We start from the raw sequence: 16,211 nt of genomic DNA, 5'->3' as shown, positions 1-16,211 counted from the left end.
AGATCACCTTGAAGTAACATATTTTTAAATCTCATGCTCTATGCCTCCCCTGCTGTTTAACTTTCTCTCCCAGCAAAAGCACTCAATGTATTTGATAAGACTATTAATAGCTTTGTTCAGTCCCCCAGCACCAGCCCTCCATGGATGGCTTTTAGGTGGATTTGTTACTTGTCAGAGCAGCAGCACTGCCCCGGTGGGTGAGTTCTCCAGGTGAGGCCTCAGCCCTCATGCATCCAAGTTCATCACTTGCCACATTGCTAATGAGACAAGTGCAGCCCAACATGAGGTTAATTGTCAGAAGCAATAATCTAAATTAAACTGGCCAACATTCAAGTAAAAGGTACCTTATAAAATATCCTTTCCAAATGAAAGCAATCTCAGGAGTTTGTATGCCTACTCAATGTAGAATTTCAAGCTTATAAAAAAAAAAAAAAAAAAGGCACAAAACCTTCCTCTTCCTCTCTAAGGAGCCAAAGTAATTATTTTTAATACAGGGACATATGTTAGACAAAAGTATTAAGGAGGGGGTTTCGTTCCACTCCAAGTCTCCACGGAATTTTCCCTTATGTGATCACACATCTGAGCTCAGATCTTAACCCAACCAATGAAGATTTTTTGAAATTAAGGTTATTAGCTGATGAGAAATCCTTTTAAAAATAAGCCCAAAACAGGGAAGGTCTGGTGTGGCGCTCCCACCATTGAGAATTGTCATTAAAACAATACAGGAAAAAAAGCAAATGTTCACAAAAACATTTGATAAAAGGCCCAAGCCAACTCAAAGCTCACTCCATTTTGGCTGGGACTCTGGGCTCACAACATCTTCAGCCTGCCAAAAGAAATACAACCACCCATTTCTTCCTGATGCTTTCACCCAGGGAGAGACCTGTTCCTTTGCTTTCCCCTGCCACGATAATCACATGCCTGCTATGATTTGATTTGGGTTCGTATCACAGCCTGCCTTTGAAACAATTATTATTTTGTTAATTGTCAGAAGAAAAGGACTTAAGTGGCACCTCAAACTGACATAGTAACCAATAGCTTCCAGATAATTGTTATGTGCTGTAATTAAAATAATGCACGTTGAGAAGAAAAATTTAAAAATACCTCAGGGTACAATAGTTTAGGATATAATACCACATAGGGAATCTGTATAATTTTGGTTGTAACCACACAGGAAAAATGTAGAATTTAAGTTAGAAATTATTCACTTACCATGCAGTTAGTACAAAAAAGTGTATACATCTAGTAAGAATGAATGTTATGGGTGTAGTTATAGTGTTTTATGCATGTGTTTACCCATAAGGAATGACTGCAACATGTACGGAAAAGTAGTTTTTAATTAACCTTTTTTATACTTTTAAGATTATTTGATTCTTTGTCATTTTTATGAAGATGATAAATGCTGATAAGTGGATACAAAGATACTTTTCAAAACACTCCGTCATCTATACCTAATCTCTGCACTAGTGACAGTCAGAATACCCAGGTATTCAAAATACATGAATTTTAGCCTCAAACATGAGATTATTTTAACATGGATAAATACAGTGAAAAACCTCTCAACTGAAAAACAATAAATGTAACAAGAAATAATAATTCTACCCAAAACACCATGAAAGCCAGTGGATTCAAGAAATGTTAAATGAGAAAAATCTTGGCTCAGCCTTTAATGAGATTCCACAAGAAATGCCTTTCTCTTTGTAACACAGGGTTGAACTCTTGAATCACTACAAATGCGTAGTCTAAGAGGTAGCTGGCAACTGCAGTGGCATGAAAAGCAACTTGAACTAGACTTTGCCAGTTCCAGATGAGGATGCTAACTTGAGCTACCTATAAACATTCTTAGGTTTCTCTCTCTCTCTTTTTTTTTTTTTTAATCCCATTTGGGAATTTGCTGGTTCCCCCCTACCAAAATATCAGACTCAATCCAAAATGCAAAAGCTTTGTTACGTTACATTGCATTCCTTGGATGCATTGCACAGTCTACTCAGGAATGCCTACTCAGTCTACTCAGGACAGCCTACTCAGGAATGTAAGGAAAATGTGCAAAATGACACCCTTCGTGCACTAAAATGAACTCTGGAAGTTTGGCAGAAGCACATATTTAACTTTGCTCATAAGCACAACCAACTGAATCACGCTGTACTAGTAGCACCAGCCAAAGATGAATTCTCAAAGACAAACAAGCTGTGGCAAAACTGAGAAGATCCAAGAGTTCCTGAAGAGTTCCCTTCATGTAGGTATTAAGTCTGGGCTACTGCCATGCTCTTGCTGCCCAATTCTTAATGTGCACACAAAAGCAAACAGCAATATTGGCATAATGAGTCACTGACCTGTGCCCACATTCCGCCAGACAGATGTTGGCTATACCACTGCCCAGATCAACTGAGCAAAGACCAAAGACACTTGGAGAACACCAAGCATCTGCCCCACCTGAAATAAGGACTTCACTCACTAGATCAACTGAGTAAGGCTCAAGGTAACGTATTTACAAAGTCCATCTTACGTTTCTTTTTATATATAGTAGTTTGATCTCTTTGTCCTTTAAAATCTGAATTTCTCTTTTAGATTGGTGAAGCAGGCATTTTAGCCTTCATTTTTCCCCAGATTTATCGAAGGACCATAATATACTTCCACTCAAAATACAAAGAAATGCTCTAATGAATAGCTATTATATATGTAAAGATATAGAACTGCCTATTTTCAGCATTAAAAGCAAAACATATTTCCAAGCAATTTGTTTAATCAGACTAAAAATATGCTAGACCACAACCAGTTTTTATTTTTTGTTTTTCTTCTTTCTTTATCCTTGTACTGGGCATTTGAAGGATGAAACTACAACCCTAAGGTCAGAAGTGTTAAGTGTCTAGTCAAGATGTAAGGAAAAAATCAGGCAAGCAATGTAAAAGTAGCTTTGGCCTGCTTTTTTCTTTTTCTTGCAAATGAAGAAATTTACCATAGAAGCCTATTACCTTCCTGATGCTTTGCACCTCCAGCAGCCAAATAAGAAAACACCCATTAGATGGCTGTAGGGTTGCTCTCTGGAAGAAGCCTAATATTTTCTGTCCCAATCCAAAAACATTAATCCCAGCTGGGCAAGCTACCAAGCAGCTACTTGGGCCAGCTTGATGAGGTTGTATTTATTTACTTCTGTCAGCTTAAGCCCAAATTGTAAGTGCTCATTCAGTCTTCCTACTGTTATAACTACTAAGCATGCAGGATGATGACCACTTTTGCAGTGCTGAGCTGCTGCTTACCAGTAGTTAGAACTAAATATAATCAGAAAAACACATTTGGAAAACCTAACACACTTTCAAAAATTACACTCTGCTTCAAGACCTAGCACAGTAATAGACTGTCAAAGGAACAGCTATTTCCCTGGCAAGATAGTGCAATAATGCAATTACTGCCATTTAATTAATTTATATTCTCAAAATCTGTCTCCTTACAATTTCTAAGTATTTCACTTGAGCATCAAGATAGGATTTTCTGCTCCTGTTTAACATGACAACCCCTGCAACAAATGGCAGTTGTCTGTAAAAAGAGGGGGCTCTCTGAGCACACATGCATGGTTTGGTTTGGTGTGGTTTGTTTTAAAGCAGATCAGAGTGCAAGGGACCTTTTCTACCATGTGGGACTAAACGCCAAGAAATCTCACTTCGAGGACTGCCACACTCCACTGTGAAATAAAATGACACTGCTGTTAAGTCTGGATGTAATTACAGATATGAAAGGATGCCTGCAAAACTATGCTTGTATCTTTCTTGCTCTTCATCCTATGCTATAGATGTATTTGCCATACAGCTGTTAACATCCTGAACAAGTAACATGCAGCAGACTTAACATTTCCTTTCACTTTAAGCACTAGCATGCAGCGGTGGCTGTTAAGGCACGCTTACCAGTAAAGAATGAGACCTTTGTCTGCCTCTAGTGCGGGCAGAGCTCTCCCCTGCCTGCCCCTGCAGCCCTGGGCAAGAGCTATGCCGGGAAGCCTTGACCTCCGGCCCGACAAGGACACTTAGTAGGGCTAAGGGTAATCCTGACTCCTCCTTGCTCATTCAATTTCTTGAGCTGTTTGAAGCAATCATTACCAACTCAGCTACATTTTGTGGTCATATTATAAAATGAATCATTGTTCAACAGTCCAAGATTGCTAAACTCATTTTATGTGTGGTTTAGAGTAGAGTCACTGGTTGCTCAGACCCCTCCAAGTTGTACTCCCTCCAGCCTAGTCGCAGCAGGGAAAGCACTCCTCTTTGGCACTGTTCCAAATTTAGGATGGTGTAACAGGGCAGAATTTGGCCTCTAGTACTTGTTCTCACAAGCTCCCCAAGAGCCAGCCAAGATTTTTTTCACTTCCTTCTGAAGGGATTTGACCTCAGAGAGGTTCTAGCTTTTGTGCAGTCTTAACACAGAGACTGCTGGGAATTCAAGTGTCTACCTGGGCCTGCGAGGTGCTCACATTACACCCTCCCAGGCGTAACTTCGCCCTACGTGTTCCTATACGCGCTATTTCTGTTTTAAGAGAGCCCATGGAATATTTTATGTTGGGATTTGGTAGGAGTGAATGAATGGTCCATTATTCATTCTGGTGGTACTGCAGTGGTGGCTCTCAAGTTTTACAATGCAACACATTGCTGTAATGACATCATATGACATCATAAATCTCCCATGATTTCTAAAGCCTCTGATGAATGGTCACACATAACCACTGTGTTAATAAATGGAAAAAAAAAAAAAAAAAAAGAAAAAAAAAAGAAAAAAAAAAGAAAATAAAAAAAGAAAAAAAAAGGTGAATCAAAGAATAATCTTGTGCATTTCAAGTTAGAGGTCTACAGGCAAGTACTAAACCCCCTACGCTTTACAAAGAAAACACTTTACCTTCAGTCTTAAAGTAAAGAAGAAGGCACCATCTTATTTTACGGACACTGTTAGACAGGGTATCCAACTTTCACATTAAAATCTCATATAGACAGCTCCTCCACAAAAACGTATGAATCTTAATTTCAATATTTCTTAATTTCAATACGTCTAACAAGTTCTCTGAAGAAAAAAAAAAAAAAGGTATTGTATTTCCTTTATTACATCCAAGTGTTTATGATATTTCAACCACAAATAGTGCAAAAAATATAACAAGTATTTTCCCTTGCTTTTAAAACCACATACATATTAGTCAAGCTGAAGACCAACTTCTTAGTCCTTTTCAAAAAGGTGGATGTTTGCCATCCTCACCGTCAGTCAAACACACACAGCTCAAGCAAAACCGTAAGCCTGCTTGTAAGACTCCCAGCCTCAGGTTTCATGCGTCTCTCTACTTTATGCAGTTTCTTCTTCCTATGCTCTCAAGAAAGGTACTTGAAACAAGGTCAAATCTTATATTTACTGAAATAAACACATTTCCCCACTTTCAGCCTCAGCACTCCCACAATTCTGTCCTCTGAGGACACAGGTAATCTTTCTCTTTGCATCATTAGGAGGATTCCTATGAGTAATTTCTATTTTGTTGTCCCATCCTAAGTGTATTCACATCTATTTGGGTATTCATGTAAGCAAGCAAGAACCTAAACCCAAGCTTGTAGGATGTATTACAAAAAATAATCAAGATATTCTGAAGATCATTAGACAAAAATATCCTGCAGACTGATTGCTTTCATATAACAAAAAATGTTCTGCCAAAAAACAGCTTTGGCCTATCCCACAAGTAGCTAAGTAACCTGCCACAGAATAGTTGCATCAAGGTTTTTTTTTTGTTTTGTTTTGTTTTTTGTTTTCCTTACACAGCTGAAAAATTATGTGAACAGAACATCCCAAACAAGCTCTTTGCAAGGACTCAACAGTAGCTACTGTTTTTATAGATAAAAATATCTGAAGTTGTGTTACCTATGCTGTAATCAAACTGCCTCTTAACAGACTAGTTACTTCTTCACATAAAACAAGTTCTGAAATGTAGTTTGAGATATATCTAGAAATAAAAATCATGTTTCAACCTCTGCCCTCAGCTGCATCAGTGGGAATTGAAAACTCCACTGACTTCAGAAGCATTCAACTTTATTTACACTGCTGTAACTTAAAACACAGTTTATTTTTTGTAAAGAATCCTTTGTTGAAGTACAGCACAAAAAATTATTAACACTAGCAGAATTGTGTGCACTTCTCCCAAAGAAGCACAGCCCCAAATGAATTATCATCCTTGACTCCTCTCAGCTCAAAAAGATATGCTTATGGTGTGCACTTCAGCATCTTTCTACCTTTCCCATCTCCACATTGTCTAAATAGCCAATGGTTTATAGGAAATCTATTGAACAGCCCTGCTATTTTATAACCTTTGCTATGCTATAGTAGCTCCCTTAAGTCCCCTTCAGCCCCAGTTTCAAACCCTCTGATGTTATGCCAGAACATCAGTAACATGCAAAACTGTTCATGTAGTTTCAGGCAAATAGCTAATCTGCTATTTTTGCAAGCTCAAATTGCTGTGCTGCTGTTAATGGAAAAATAAGATGTTACTCAGTACTGAGATCCTCTTTTTTTTTCTGGGATGAACTAGAAAACATTTGAATTGTCCTATAATATTCAGCGGTTTGCTGAGCATGACTATGGTCCAGCCACATGCCATAGTGTATATATAGCCTTACAAGTTTATAACGTACTGAGGTTTCTGCTTAATTGAAATCTGCTACTGGGTTTTAATATCTAGCTTCTCTCATTTTCCCCATCTCCACACATCCCCCACCAGCACTCAGTTCCAAAGGCTTAAAAGTAATGAAAGGGTCACAGGAGGCCCCAGTCATGTTTGAAACTAACACACACCCATTTACGATCACACCATCACATGCCTGCACACCCATGAAGTAATGTGCTTCATATAGCATATCCTAAAGTCACCAAGCATTTTCTTGCTTCGTTCCCAGCAAATTAAAATACTTGCATTCTTTTCTATTCCGTGTTCTTATGCCAAAGATGGGATCATGCTAACAAGCGTCTGAAAGAATCCTCTAAGATTTTCTTACATTTACAAATTAAATTTTTAAAGAAAAGCTGAGGTTACCCTTATCAAGAACCCCAGAAGCATAGGGAAAAGAACGAAAATGTCAAGAACTAACAATACTAGGTATTATAATCCCACCCAGTGTTAATTTTGTTCCAGAATAGCATGTAGAAGTCTATCCCACCCATCAGATGAGTTACTATATTTCTACCAGCATTTTGGCACCTCCTTCTGTACAAACGTAACCCTTTTTCTATAAAGCATGTTATAGAAATGGCTTAAATCCAGCAAGTATAAAAATAATGGGGTATTTTGCTTCTAGATACAAACTCATCGCTCCTTAAATCAGACAGCATCTTTGTACCCCTAAATACTACATCACACAACTAGCTGTGTATAAAATGACATTCAGTAGGTGTGCGAGTTCAGGGAAACAATAACCAGCCTTAGGCAACAAGGAACTACAAGCAACAATTGCAACACAAGACATAACTCAACGGCCCAACGACCCAAGCCAAAATTAGAACCTGTTCCACCTTTTGTCCCGCAAAGATACAAACTGCATCTCCTAACAGCTACAGGAAAATAACTGCCTGTTCTGTACAAGACAAATGTTATGTAGACACACAAAGTTATTTTGTCATAAGCCAATTTAAATTTAAAAGTACACGGACTAGGGGCTGCCTATCTGCTGGAGTATACACATGCTACAGCTACATTGCTGCAAATGCTGATTTAGCTGCAAGTCTTGCCATATAGTCCATAGGGTGTTTTAATAGTTCTGACACAGTACAGTTACCAGCAGCTTGCATCCATACCCAGTTCCTGGATACATGGCCAGATAAAATCTAGACAAAAAGCTAAGTACTCAAAGGAAAACAAAGTACTGTCTATTAATTGCATGGGAGTTAGCACTGCCATCGTGTAATCCTTGCTGAAAACATGACTTTTTTTTTTCAAATTTATTGTGATCTGTTAAAAGTCATTCCATTTAAACAGCATTGCACAATTTCCAGACAACTGGATCTGTGAAAAAAGCCTTATGGCTTTGTGCCAGGTCTTTCCACATTATTATGGTGCAAAGGCTATATAAATTTATCTCCTTCTAATTCTGGATTTTTTCAAATATCAAGACAGTGGTTGTTTTTTTTTGTCTGTGTTATTTTGTTTTGTTTTGTTTTTTTTCCCCCATCTTTAGCTAAGATTTCTCCATCTCCTGCACATTTACATGCAAAACCACAGTTTGTGCATAAGAGATGCACCTAAGAGAAGGATTCAGGAGAAGCTGTGAAGATGTCTGATGGCAATTTTGTTGTGCCTCTCCTTCAACAAAATCCACGCTGTGACCACTTTGGTACTACAGCTGTACCTGAACCTCTATCCCAACTTTGCTTCGATAAGGAGATGGAAAACTGTTGGACAGGGGAGTTGCTACACCTCAGTGAGATGGTGCAAGCACTTACCACAGTACCAAAGAATCAAGCAGCTGCCCCTCACAGAGCCCTGACATTGCGATTGTAAACAGCCTGGGAACACTTAATTTCTTGGCAGTCTCTCCTTTTTTTCTTTTTCCTTCCCCACCTTACTGCACAGACAGACAACATATTTATAAAGCGTAGAAATTCCTTAAAAAAATTAATTTTACTACAGAGCTACAGAAAGGTGAGGAAAAAAAAATCATGATTTTATGATAATAAAAATATGCCTTAGCCTTGTTATTCAAATCAACTTTGATTATGAGACAATTTTTTTTTTTTTAAAGTGTAATGCACAGATCACCATAAATGTTGCAGTTTTCCTCTCATATTATTCAAACTAGACCATAGAAGATCTCTAGTTAAAAAATATTGCATTTCTTTCCTACTTCCTTTTATAAAGTCAGACACTACCCTTTTGGCACCTCTCTAAAACAAAAAATCATAAACACACACATTGGGATTTTGATGATTTGGCACTGTCCTTTTAGAATATGGGAATGACAATCGGCTTAACAGAAGCAGCTTTCTATCAGTAAACTTCATGATAAAAGTACTCCTGGACAAAGAAATAAAGGAATGTCTCTCTTATACAGTATCAAACTTATCCTGGTGATAAATTTATTAATTCAACCCTTGAAAGGTCAGTAGAATATGATTTTTTTCTGTTATGAGCAAAATACTCCAAATCTAAAAAATTTAATAGGGTTTGATCCAACCTGGCTAAAGAGAAGTTTAGTAGCATTCTAACAGCCTTGGCACACACAGCAATAACGTTCAGTACAAAATGGTAAATTCACTATAAAACATTTTAAACTTCTAATGACAGAATAAAATTGCATTGAGAGTAGTTACAAAAGACAAATTTTAACAACTGCCAGTTTCTACTAAATTCTGCCATAAGGGTAATACTCAATTTGTAAAGCAATATGCCACTTTTTGCTGGCAAATAGCCAATTGTGTCGGAAGAATACATCCTGATCGTGTTTTATGGGACAGAGCAGCCAGTGGGATTCATTCAAGATTCCTACAAAGTTCTCAGGGGTGAAAGGAAACGTAACTCTGCAGCACCAAATCTCCTCGGGTTATGTGGCACCAATGGAACCATGGCAGGACCTGCGTTTCCCTTTTCATTGCAGAAGTGCCCACCTCCAGCACACCGTCCTTCACAGCAGTCACGCTTCCTGACAATAGATCAGACTGTTAATGATTCACCTCCATGCCCTAGACTGTGGTATCTTTTACTTAGCTGGAAACTACTGCTATTGATGCAGCAAATCATATTTTTCAGAGATAAAACATTCTTTTTAAATCAACAGGTCCTTCCTCAGAGATCAAAACAAAAGTTCTATATGTATCTTTGATCCAAGAAGCAGATTTCATTGTTTCTATGAATGTATATAAAACGTATTTCCTTTTGAACAGATTTGTCCCATTCAGCATGGGGTTTGATTTTATGGGTGGGGCTGGTTTTTGTTGATTTGGGTTTCTTTGTTTCATGGCAATTAGTTGTAAAACACCTTAAGATGCATTGCTAGAATGACTGCTCTACAAAGAGCACTTTGTATCTTATTGTAAAATATTCAGACATGCAACACAAACAAATGGTGTCTGTAATAAAAATAGTGCCATATATCTTCATTTGTACTAGAACAAATCAGTTTTATTTGTTCGTTCTGCATTTTAGTGTCATAGGTCTCTTAGAAAAGATAATTTACAACTCCTTCTGCAATTAGATATGAAATTAAGTCATCTTACTCTGCAGAAGAATTTATAATAAAGAGAACAGGTTCAACCAGTTCCACTGAAAATATTTTGATAGTGTCAAAAAAGACAGCATAAAAATCTTTAGTGTTTTAACAAATTAACACTTGCCTTTTGGGTAAAGTACTGTACATGCTGTTAATCTTTTAATTAGGTTCTCAATTTCACATACGCATTTATGATAGGGGTTTTTTTAGTGATCAAAAAATGCAAATGCATGGTGTTGCTATGCTCTTTTAGCAGACATCTCAGAAAAAAATAACTAGCATGTGTAGCCCTCTATTTAAAAGCTTGACGATAAAATATTAATAAATCTTTGAGAATATTACCAATGAAATGCCATTCCATGTTCTTTTAAGCAAATACAGCTTACAGATACAAAAAAAAAACAACACTCGTTCTCCACACTCAAGCCACAGAAAAAGAAAGTTTTATGTTCGTAATGCATGCAGTTTTTAGACCCATCATCAGCATTTAAAAATATGTAATAGATGCTATCTATATAAGTGGATATATAAACAGTGACGTTTGAAACATATTCTATGGAAGCATTTCATAAAATGCCAATTTTCTCATACTGAGTGCTGTACAATTCTGCCTGAATATCTCCTTCCAGGATCTTGAAAAGATTTGGTATTATCTATAGCTCATTAGCTGATATGTTTCTTTCCTCAAGCATTTGGTCCGTCCTCAGTTTCAACACAAAATAAACACTTTTTCCCCCACAGACTATTTCATAGATTCTTTAGCTGGTGCTGAAAAAAAACTACTCAGAAAGGCAGACAAATTGCCATCAGTTAACAATCCCTATGCCAAGGGACATTTTTAGCATGGAGCTGTCACTGCAAAAGCAGGAACTATCTACTAGCTATCCCACATAATGATTTTTGTTAGAAAAAGGAAAAAGGCCAAAATGTGGCTAAGCAGCAAATATATTATAAAAACAAAATATGAAAGCAATTTAGCTAAGAATCCTGACTGGCACACATTCTCTTTTTAGCTTGCTTGTTTGAATTTAACTCTTTATTGTAACTGTGGAACCAGCCAGGTGAAGTTGAAGATGCTGCATGTACACAATTAAGGCGTGAAGACATTAAAATACAGACCCCAGACCCCAGGATTACTATTGCTTCATTCTTTAATTGACAGATATTTCATCCTAGAAAACTTATTTTCTATTGGAATGAAGTTGGAAGTAAATTTACCCACAGATATCCAGTGAAAAATATCTTAAGTTCATCTAATTCAATTTGACGCAATGCCTTTTTTTTAAATCACACCTGTATAAACTTTTTTGTTTTCTTTTCCCTGGATAAACCAAAAGTATTTATGGACTGAAAGACAGAGCATGAGTGATCCTTTCATAAGCCCTACATTAGCAGGGAAAGGGAGAGAGACCCACCCTGACCAGCCAAGTAGCTCAGTGGGCAGCAGGAGGGCATAAACACCAGCTTCTCTCATCCACAGCTTGCATTGGAGCCTTAATCAGTTACTTTCTGAATGGGTTTCTATGCTAACTGGCAAAAGGAGGTCACCAACAAAATTGTCTTTTGCTTATCCTTTTTCATTCTGTATATTTAGCTGGATCCCTTCTGCTATGCTCATATGTGGTGGTGAGCAACACTCAGAATTGACCCCCTGTTGTCCATGCCAGAAGGATCTTTCCTAAAGAGATGATCAGAAACACAGAGCAAGTTCATGCTTAGCTTGTGGATGTAGTTGAAGGGGACTGAAGTACTGCTTTGGTACACCATGAGCTTGAAAGGGACCCCACAGCCAGAAAATTTGCTCCCCACATGCTCAAACCAATTCTTCACATGTGCAGGGAGACCCAGACCAGAGCACTCTCATGACAAAGGGACCTGGGGCAGAACAGCCACCAGAAAGAGCTGTGCTTTATCCAGAGCAGCACACCCCTTATAAACACTGCACAGGGGAACCTCTGAAGTCCTAATAGTTGGGATGTACTTCCCAAAAAGCAGATATCAATGTGGTGGATGAGCCCTGCCTTTGCTAGGGTCAAGCACAGAAGCAGCTGGAGCTGGGCCCAGCTTTGTGCCTCATGGGCAGCTGTGGCAAAAAAGCATACTCTCATGCTATGGGGTTAAAATGCTGCTGCCTTTATCTAGAGCAAGGACTGGAAAACATCTCAGCAGACAAGAATATCTAAAAAGAAAAATCAAACTGAAAAAAAAAGCTACCCTAACTTGTGTGAAGCCTCACCAGGCTCTGCTCTCTTCATATGCTACTGAACATTTAAAATATATTTAGCTTGTTAGCTACCAGGCTGCTAAATGCCCTTCATTTTCCTTCTCTTGACAGGGGAAGACCAAGTCTAACCTAACTTACTCACATTTCTAAACATAACTCTGCTTATCAGATTCATGCAAGAAAGACAATTTTTTGTTGTTTTCAATTTAAAATTAATAAACACCATTTCCCAATTTTCCTCAAAAAATACCAGTGGTTCATGGGTTTGCAGGCTTAGCTGAGAGGTTGGGAAGGGGCCAAGAAAAATCAGAATTTTTGGTCTAAGTCTTAATCAAGCACATGCAGGCTTTTCAATGTGAGCTTGATTTTTATTTCAACCCAAATTATTATAAGGGTTTCTGTGACAGGAAAAAAATAAATAAATAAAAATAAAAAATAAAAAAAGGAAGCCTGTGGCTCAACATCCCCAGCATTTCTTCACTGGCCTATAAAACTACCAGAACACAGGAAAATATATCCTTGAAGAGCATGACGCTTGAAGAAACTCCTGTCCTGCCCGGTTACCTTTTTGCACACAGCCTGCACACGCCAAATGGGAAGCACTACAGGCTACAGCACTCATAAAACAGAAGCACAGATTTACTGTTACAGCCATAGCGGTATTTCTAAGAAACAAAGGGAAAGAGAGGAACAAAATGCGTAATGATATCTATCTGTAACACAGTCTGAGGCTTATCAGTTAGGAGCACGGAGCAACCAAATGACACGCACTCAGCTGCCACAAGCTCGTCAGAGCCCGAAGCCGTCACCAAGGCACATTGCATTTCAAAGCGCTGGGCCTAGCTCTCTCCTCCCAGGCATGAGAAGTCTTGGGCAGGCAGGAAGCAAACGAAGACAGGGCGTTTTCCTGTGACAGCCCAAGCCTGTTCTGTCCCCTCCACTCTCCTCTTTCCATCCCTGCCTCCTCCTGATTACAAGCCATGTTTTGCTCAGTCACAAACTGCAAATGAGACAGAAAGCAGCCGTCAGAAGTGCTGAGCTGTTCAGGGCTACATTTGGTTACTCTCCTTTAAGCTGTTCAAACACCAATAAATTACCCATTTACTTATACTACCCAGATGTTTGCCATCTAGAAAAATAGATTATTATTTGTAGAAGGTTTTGTTCCATCACAAGAATCCTGTAAATAATATATTGGGATCAGAAAGCCAATACCACCTGACAACGTTTACACACATCAGCACTAAGCGGGTGGCAGGGAGGAAAAGGACAGAGACACACTTCTCTACCGCTACTTGAAAGTAAAGAACTTCCATCATGAGCTTATCAAAGAGTGAAGTATTCACTGTAATTCACACTGCTAGGATAATGAAGTAACTTATAATAGCATTATGGATGGGGAACGAGGGTGACAACCTGGAAGGTGAGCTATTACTGGATTTTGAACTTCTGTTTTCATATATATATATGTGTGTGTGTGTGTTATTTTACATATGTATATTATATATGTATTCATATTGTAGATATAAATTACAAATATAATACCTATTTCATTTCTTTATATAAAAGTAAAACATGAAATGTACTCAGTTTATTATACATTTGAATATGACATCCTAACATTTCTTTGTAGGTCAACTTTTCCACAAAAAATTCGCCTTAGTTTTAGTAAACCTTAAATATATGCAGCCTCAACCTCTCTCTCTTCTTTAATATATTACTTAAGATTTCTTAAGAGTTCCAAGCAACATTTAGAAACAACTCTTGGGCTGTAACTGAAAAGGCAGAAGATGCTGAACCTTTAACAAGTGCCTTTCAAACCCTGTGTCCATTACGTACTCAAACACCTATCAAAAAACAAAGCAAGAAGAGGTTTTCAGCATTCTCATTAAATTCTGACTTTCTCTTCAGGTTCCTGTAATTGAGTTTCATTCATATTTGTCATCAAGTTTTGTAGGGTAGACAGAACAGTGATTTGCTGGTAAATATCTGTATACAGGGAGGGAAATAAATATTTGAGCAGTACTCAGCTCACTTTCTTTAAACATCAGGGAGAAAGACAAAGGATACAACTCTAGCAATGTACAATTCAAGGAGCTGCTTTTACAAGGAGTGCTTTGATATGTATGGCTGAATATCACTGTAAGAAATCCAGTCTGCTTAGCAATCCCAGACAAAGTTGTCATTAAATTTAATGTCTGAGTTTACTGCAAGATGTACATTAGAACTGTAGCCCCCATGCTTACTACTCTTAAATGATTTGATTTGGGCCCTTCATAATTTCACCACCAAAGCTGGAAAGGAGAAAGAAGAGTTTACCTGTAAGTGTCCCAAATAGAAGCAAGGTCAGCAACAGGGGATTACTAAATGTAAAGAGCTGTTAATTAAAAATGGAGTAAGACTGTTATGGTGAAAAGAGTTCTGAAGTGAGCTGGGTTGTTTTCATCAGTTTAGAAGGATGATCATATTCTGCAGCAAAAGAGTCTGAGTGGAGAGAAATACATCAAGTCTACATGACCGACAGCTGTTAGGTGAGACCAGTATGCTATCTCTACACAAATAAAAAACAAAAAGTTGTGTTAAAGTGATAGAGCTAGGAAATGACCCAACATTTGATTTGTTGATCATCACATTCCCTTGTTACTTAAGTCACCATGTCATCAATGTCTCTTCTACTAATTAAAGCCAGTATAATATTGACTAGAAGGTGTTTGGTCCCGTGGACAGGGAGCATTGGCTCAGACATACAAATGGCACTGGACACTTGGCTAAGGAGTCAGAAGACCCTGAATAATAGCATCCTTGTAATTTATTGCACATTATTTACAGGGAGAAACCTGACCCCATGTTTCCTCTCATTTCTCTCTCGCTGCAGCACACTGCAAGGAGTGCTCACGTTCATGTTCCAGAGCAGAGCATGCTGCAGAAGCAGCACCAAACTCTTCTAGCCAAGTCTGTTTTAAAACTTCCCATAGCTGCAAACAACAACAAAGCCTCAGAGGTGAGGCAGCAGGAGAATGTTAGTTGGTCCTAAGATACAACTCTGGGGCGCACAACATCAGGGCCAAGGCACCCCATCAGCTACTCTGGCCAGGCACTACCCAGCATCAACCAAATTCTACCCTTTCCTACTTGGCTGTGCAGGGCTGATAGGACTGATGCTGCCTGACCTCAGCTCGCCAAGTCATGACCCCCACATAGCATCACCCTTCTACGTGTTCAGCTACTGCCACTCTGCATAGCTCTGTACAGCCCCCAGGCTTCTCCCTCTTCAGGCAGTGTGCAGCACTAGAAGAAAGGGGGCATCATGAAGAAAGGCCTCCAAGGCATTAACACAAGGCATTGCCTCTTGCAGCAGCTCTGCTCGTGGTGATACATTGCTTAAGAAGCAAGGGTTGGCAACCTCTGCAATGACAGAGATGGGAAAGATCTAATATTTCTCTTGCTCTGTGTTAACTCCCCTTAGCTGTTTTCTCACCCGTCCTTTCTGCTCCACTTGGCATCCCAGCACCATTTCACTTTTTTGTACACCCCTCTCCTTGTGGTGGCCTCTCTTCCCAGCCCCTGCTCAGCCAGGTCCTTGTCAAAGTGTTTTGCTCCTGAGAAGTAGATCCCAGCCAGTAACATCACACAGCAGCAACATTCAAGATGTGCATCCCAGGCAACTGTCTCACCAATGCCCAGCTAAAGCTACCCACAAAAACACAAGCCCGCAAACAGCAATCAGGGCAGGCACTCCACACTGCCCTGTCCAGCAAAAGCACCCTGGAGAAGGC

General features: G+C 38.8%; 1 protein-coding gene across 1 annotated transcript in view; it reads right to left on the bottom strand.

Moving 5' to 3' along the window:
* The window catches only part of SATB2 (SATB homeobox 2), a 138,013-nt gene that overhangs the window by 96,673 nt on the left and 25,129 nt on the right, over positions 1-16,211 (bottom strand). The gene's annotated exons all lie outside the window — the stretch shown is intronic.

This window comes from Aythya marila (assembly GCF_965140915.1).
Source record: "Aythya marila genome assembly, chromosome: 6".
NCBI classification, from domain to species: Eukaryota; Metazoa; Chordata; class Aves; order Anseriformes; family Anatidae; genus Aythya; species Aythya marila.
This window is presented reverse-complemented; position numbering and strand designations above follow the sequence as displayed.